Source organism: Corvus moneduloides, chromosome 1 (genome assembly GCF_009650955.1).
Source record: "Corvus moneduloides isolate bCorMon1 chromosome 1, bCorMon1.pri, whole genome shotgun sequence".
NCBI classification, from domain to species: Eukaryota; Metazoa; Chordata; class Aves; order Passeriformes; family Corvidae; genus Corvus; species Corvus moneduloides.
Window position 1 is genome coordinate 107,756,802 of NC_045476.1, and position 7,307 is coordinate 107,764,108.

The window sequence follows — 7,307 nt, forward strand, 5'->3', positions numbered from 1 at the left end:
TTTTTATATTTAGGAATTACTGAGGTAGCACAAAGTGTCCTTGCTTTGGACCATTCCAGACATGGATAGGAATAAGAATATCTGTTACCAGACACTCTCTGGGTCCTAAGACCAACTATGATCTTTTGAGACATATTATTTGCTAAATTCTACTTGGAATGAAGAGTTGTTTTCCACTTGTTTTACCTCTGGGTAGCTGCAGAGATCAATGCACTTGATTGCAGTTTGTTCATTCATATCACGGAACCCATTTTACGTTGTTAATAAGAACAGCCTGACATTAGCTCAAAGAGAAAAGCAATCACTTAAATTCTTCCCATTTACTTAGTTTTTAAGTGCCAAATGTTATCTCCTGCATAGACATTCATAGGGAATGAGCCAAAGGAGACATGAAATTCTGTGAGCTTCCCTTTGCAAAGTTTTCTTCAATATTTTTCGCTGAAAGGTGACGTCTTGTGGGCTGTGAATTGACCCAGTGACTGTCTCCTGCTTTTGTTTTTTTCTGTTTTTCTATCCTCTTGTAAGCCATCCTTGAACATCTTTGAAAGAGACACAGAGAAACTTCAGCTAAGCCCCACCAACCAGCTGTGACTCGCTGTGTGCTTGCAGAGATGCAGTTGTATATGAAATACAGTTGTGTGAAACTATACATAGTTATCAAGTAACCAAGATCCTGATAAAGTATGTCAAACCAGGCAAACAAAGAACACATTAGCAAGTTTCACAGGGATACACACTGACACAAAGGGACTGGCTCTATTTTTGTACTGGTCACTGAAACATGGGCCAGAGGACAGTAAAGTGTACCAAATGCTCCTTAGTGTGTGCTCCATGCATCCACATGACTGACCCTAGGGTGGGTCTAACACAGCAACCTACACACCCCACAGGGCCTTCCTACTCTTGATGTCAGACCCCTCTGGGAAGGACCTTGGACAGATTTATCTGCCCTGTGTCATCCATGTCATATTGTCAGAAAGTGTTATGGGACACATGGCAAAGCATTCACACAGGCAGGAAAGGACATTCCTCACTGCCCAAAAAAATAAAGGGAGAAATGTGTCTGAACCTTCAAAAATGCTTCAGCTATTACCCCTGTAGAAAAATCAACTTAGCCATGGAAGCAAGTTTCAGCAGGACTTGCTCCAGTGCACTGACTGTGATAAATGAGTTGAAAGAATTGAAGAAAATGTTCAGTGAAAGACTATGGATTAGGTAAGGGAAATATGCTTGCTTCTTGTTTTTTACATTTGCTCTTTAGGTACCCTGAACTAGGGGCAAAATAATCAATAAAATTTTGATCTGGAAAAGCTTTGAATGTGTAGCAATAAGGCAATGCAATACAGTGCTAGGATACTTAATCCAGTTTTCGTGAGGTAGAGGTTAAGAAAGGCTGCCCACAGAGAGGAAGAACTTGGTGAAACTGAACATGAAATGTAGGAGTTTTTTTCTCTACACTGTTAAGATTGATTCTTACCCAAGCTAGCAATGTCCTGTCTATTGAAGTCTAATTGCAGGCCCACGTAAATCATGGTAGCTGGTTTATTGTGCAATGATCCCTCAAGCTGCTGCCAAACACAAGGAAACTACCGTGTTACAACTTTAGTATATGGGGAAGCTGAGGTTTAGAGGTGAGAATTAAGGTAGGGAAGACTACCTGATTCTATCCAGAAAGGAGCACAGAAAGCATATCTCTGTCTATATGTAGCATATATATATATTGAATAGATATCCACTGTCCCACAAAAATAATAATAAGATTATGTATTTTAATGAAACACATTTATGCTTTGTACATGAAGGGCAAACATTTATACTTTAACATTTACTTTTGTACTACTAAACATTTTTTTTCCAGATTAAATATGGGGTAGGCTAGTTGCATTATTCCTAAAAAAACACATGTGAAGTTTAATTTGAAAACTATCATGATAAAGTAGGGAACTAGAGAATATTTTTCTACCATTTGTGTCATTTATCTTCAATAAAAATTCAGGCCCTTGCCTAAAGCATAGTTTATTGCATTTTTTCATCTCACTTTTAACATGAATATAGTCTTCTTGTGTGTTGTCAGTGCTGACATTTTAGTGGTTTTTTTTTTTTTTTTTGCTCCCTCCTTCCCATCTGTACTGAAGTACTTCCCAGGACAGTTCTGCCAGGAGGGCTGGAGAGCAGCTGTCTCCACAGTGCAAGCCAGGGGTTTGCCAACAGGGTATGTTGCTGCAGGTTTCATTGGTCTTCCTCCCCCTCGCTTTTACGTGTGATCGCATCTTTTTAAAAATGCTAGATAAAATTTAAATCAGGACCAGGGGACTTCAGCTTTCCCCTGAGCAGATAAACAGTGTTTGTATTTCTAACACTGATAGCCTTTATGAAGATATTATACAGAGGCTCACTTTCAAGCAACTAAAATGACAATATAAATTCAATGCTGCGGTAGTCATTTATCACTTTATGATAAAGCCAGAGTATACAAATGATAAGAGAGAAAGGCTCAGGGAGGAACCTGAAGGGGGGGCTATCATTTATTTATGTACTTATGTAATTCAAGGGAGTAAGTGATGAAGGAAGAATACAAAGACATTTCATCTAGCATGTTGATTTAGTACTTCCTCTTCCCTGATCAATGACCTCTCATGCTTAGAAGAGACTAAACACTCCAGAGAGAAGTGTGTGTGTGTGTCTTCTTTTTTAAACCTAGTCAGAAAAATAGGTAGGCTTAGTTATACTGTTACAATTAACTCCATGAATAAGGCATAATCGTTAATTCTTTGGCTAATGTGTATATTGCCATAAATGGCACTAAGTTTAAAAGGGATATCTCTCACAGAGTACTGCAGCTGTAAAGAAATATATCAGTAAAAAAGAGGGACTAAGGAGTACAAGAATGTTCAGGATCATGACCCAGGTGCAAACTGATGCATGATGAAAGGAGATTTAAAATGTTAACAATATAAAATGTTGAAGCACTAATCTGTTGGTAGGCATCATGAAAGATTTTTTAAAAAAAAATATTATGCTAAAATAAGCCATTAATTTTGCTTACTCTTTTGTGCAGTTCTAAACCATACATTCAAAGGTAGGTAGAAACATATGTTGTATTCACCTTTCAACCAGGTACTAGTCTAATCCCTAAACTCTTTCTATTTATGACAGTCTGACAATAATTTAATCACTGTGAGCTTCATGTTGCTCTTGTTTCATTTCAGCGGAATAAAAGAAAACTCTGCTTAGGGTAATGTAAAACCTAAATGCTATACTTAACATCATATTTGCCTTTGTAGAATGCTAGTTGCACACCTTGCAACTGTATAGTTTATGGTGATGATAGCTTGTAGTGTACAAGACATATGTCATACATAAAGCCTTGTGAACATACATACATTTAGCCTAAACATGTAGCCTTTTGAAACATTAAATATCCAGGCAAGTGACAGCTGCTGTCTTAGATAACACAGCTCAGGCTGAAAAAAATGCCCTACATATCTGAATACATGACTGTCTATAGTTAGGTAAGAAGTTAGCTGAGGAAAGCAGAGATTATAGCACATCCCTATGACAAATCCAGCCTTACAGTGTTTCAAACCCAAAGCAACACCCACCTATCTGTCTGCTGCCATTTTAGTTGATAAGTAGAGTTGACACTGAGACAGATATATCAAGAGAAGAAAATATTAGTCTTTTTGAATCGCAACAAATTCTACCGTCTGTGTTACAGTGGCCTTGTACACTCTGCAGTAAAGGAGTGATAAATAAGTCAAACTGATCCCAGTCCTGTTAAGTGCAAGCAATAACTTGCAAATGCCAAATTGTCATCCCAGCCTGCTATTTCTACATGCTAGTTTTCAAATTGACTTTGGGAATACAGAATTTGTGTGAATAAGGTGCTGATGTTCCTTCCTTCATTTTCTAAGCAAACACAGGGAGGCTGCCAGATTTTCAAACTTTGTGGGACTGCTGGTGCTGAGACAACATAATAGGTGCTGATATGTTAGGACTTTGGACTGTATCAGTGACCATTTGGATTGTATTGGCTGCAGTTGTCCAGGTGTTGGCTACAGGGGGCTGGAGAGGAGGATTCTGAGGCAGGAGATTGGGACTGTCCTGTGATAAAAACAGCAGGTGCCAGCCACTCCAACAGAGCCACCACAGGACAGAGCTGAGCCCTGCAGACAACATGGTGGCACCTCTGGGGAGGCATATTTAAGAAAGGGCAAAATGCTGTGCAAGCACTGTGAGAGAGGAGTAAGGAAAAAGGCATAGAAACAGCCCTGTAGACACCAAAGTGAGGGGACAAGAAGGAGGTGCTACAGGTTCAGGAGCAGAGATTTCCCTGCAGTCCATGGTGAAGACCATGGATACACAGGTTGTCCCCCTGCAGCTCACTGAGGTCCCCATTGAAATACATAAGCCCAGTTCAGCCCAAAGAGAACCCTGTTCCACAGCAAGTGGATGTATCCTGAAGGAAGATACAGGCTGCAGAGACTCCACACTGGAGCAGGCTCCTGGCAGGAGTTGCAGCCCGTGGAGAGGAGCCCATACAGGAGAAATTTTCCTGATAATCTGCATCCAGTGAAAGACCCATGCTAGAGCAGTATGGTCCTGAAGGACTGTAACCCATGGAGAGAACCCATACTGGAGACTCTCCTGAAGACTGCAGTCAGTGAGAAGGACCCATTTTGGAACAGTTTATGAAGGAAAAATCCAATGGAAGGACCCTTAGTGGTGCAGTCTGTCCCTGACAGACTGTACCCAGTGGAAAGGACCCATATTGATGCAGTTTGTGGAAGACTGCAGCTGGTGGGAAAGATCCATATTGAAGCAAGTTGAAAGTGAGAGGAGGAAGAGGGAATTGTTATGGACTGACCACATATCCCCATCCCCATGCGCTGCTCAGAAGAGAGGAGGTAGAGGAGTCAAGAAGGAAGGAGTAAAATGGAGTATGGTAAGAAGGGAGGATGACGGGAAGGTGAGCTTTTAGTCTTGGCTTTGTTGCTTGGTATTGTACTTTACTTTTAATTGCCAGCAAGTAATCTCCCCCAGTCTGAGACAGTGATAATTGCCAAGCAATATCCTAGTCTTTATCTTGACCCACAAGCTTTTCACCTTATTTCTCTCTCTGTGCTGTTGAGGAGGTATAGTGAATGAGGTGAAGTGATAGAGAAGCTTGGTGGACATCCAGCAGACAGCCAAATTCAATCCACCAGAGGGACATTACTGAAGTATTTGTATTAAATGCATTGTTTATTTATCAATTTCCTTGGGGAAGATGGAATTATTGTTACTAGTGCTGTCATGGCTTCTACTATCTCATAAGAACCAAGGATTTTCAGACCTGCTCCTGAAATATAAAGACAGGGTATTTCAAAACAAAGGCAGATGTTATAAGAAAAATAGCTGTAAGTATCTGGGGCTTCTTTTGTCTGCAAAAGAAATCTACCATGTTACAAAAGGAGGAAATATTCTTTCTAGAAACAGAAGAATATCTTGGCTTTAAAGTTGCAAGGAGGAGCACACCTAACACTATGTACACCTTGGCTGCATTTTCTTGACTATAAAGATTGTTTCAGCTCCATCTGAGGTAAAAAGATTTGTTTACTCTTTCTTATGGCACATGAAGAGATTAAGAGACTATATGTTTTATATACTTTTCACTAGTCTTCTTAGGGGATCCTATTTCCCATTCAGAGAAGATATTTCAGACTATGAATATATTATAGACCTCAAGAGTACTTTCAACTTCCTGGCTCCAGATATACACCCTGGCTCCACCCCAAATCTATACCAATAAACGTCTACAAAAGCAGCAGCACTTCCTGCTCTCAACCCATCCTCATCTGCACAGAAGAAAAGCACAAGCCCAGAGGGCAAATGATGTCAGGAACATGTGCTCAATCTCAGTACTTAAGGGACCTGGAGTATGAAGTTCCCTGAACATAACTGCAGCAAGAAAATGTAGACAGTCTTAAGGACTTTGAGGCCAGTAAAATATTTAGAAAAATTTTAGGTTGCTGGTCCCATGAATCATGTTCTGTATTCTGGACACTGAGACTCTCTGTACTGGGTATGAGAAAAGTCAGTTCCTCCACAGAGGATGAAAATAGTACACTGCTCACAAGTGGTGCAACTGAACTTAGACACTAGGAAAATGTTGGCAGGAGCAAGATGTCACTCTGGACTTGGGCAGGGCTCTAGGGGATTTGAAGAACCACCTCCACCCATTTGATCCGCAACTTCAGACTTCCTAGTGAAAGTGGGTGATTGTCTCATTTTTTCAATGAATAGAGCTAATTTCTGTCTTCAGGATTATAGGAGGAAGGAGTGGATGTTGTGTTCCTCCCATATTACAGCTAAACAATTTAAATATTTACTCAGGAAATGAGAGCAGAAATACATGATGTCTAAGTACAGACACAGCTGCATCTGTTACACGCAGCTTACCAACAGCTCAAGACTGATGGGAGCAGCTGGTGAACCCAAACCCTCACCTCCAGGAAGACAGGGACTTTCTGTGGCCTCTCAACTCCCTATCCTGAGGTTTTGCCAACATGGAATGGCAAACTCAGCTGACTCCATCCTGTAGTGGAGGCACTCTGGGAATCCATTGCCATCTACTGCCACTGACAACTCCCACAAGGCCACATTTCCAAAAGCAGGAGAAAACGCTGATGTGCCCAACAGCCAGATGAAGGTGTTATGTATTTAGCAGGTGGGTTCAGGAAGACTGGCCATCATGATCTGTGATGGCATATGCAGGATACCTCAAGTAGGAAAGAAGCAAGCCTTCTTTTTTTGCTGAGAAAATGCCTGGTGATCTTTTATGACTGGGTAAAAGGACTGTGACTTTACCAACTGAATTTTCAAGTCACACTTTAAAGCATCAACTGTTTTTTGTGACAGTCTCAGAGACCGCATGTAAGACTGAGATGCTTTGTGAGCTCAGAGGAAAGTTTACTTTAAGAACATTCACAGACATTAGACAGAGCTGTCTAGGCAATTCAAGACTCCAGGTCTAAGGAGAGACAAAATGCCTGAGAAAATATCAAAAGTACAAGTGGCCATCTGGAAAGAGATACACTGCTTTTTTATGAGTAAAATTTTCAGGTATCCACAAACTGTATGGCATGACTCTAGCTACCAGTCCCACAGAATGAATGAACAAACATTAAGTGAAATGAATTATCTACAGCATTTCTCTATGCATGTCTTCAGCTCCTAAAAACATATAGAAGCCTTTACGCACAATTTCTTATAGCATCCTCAGAAACAGGCTTCATTTATGACTTTATTCCTTATCAGGATTTTCC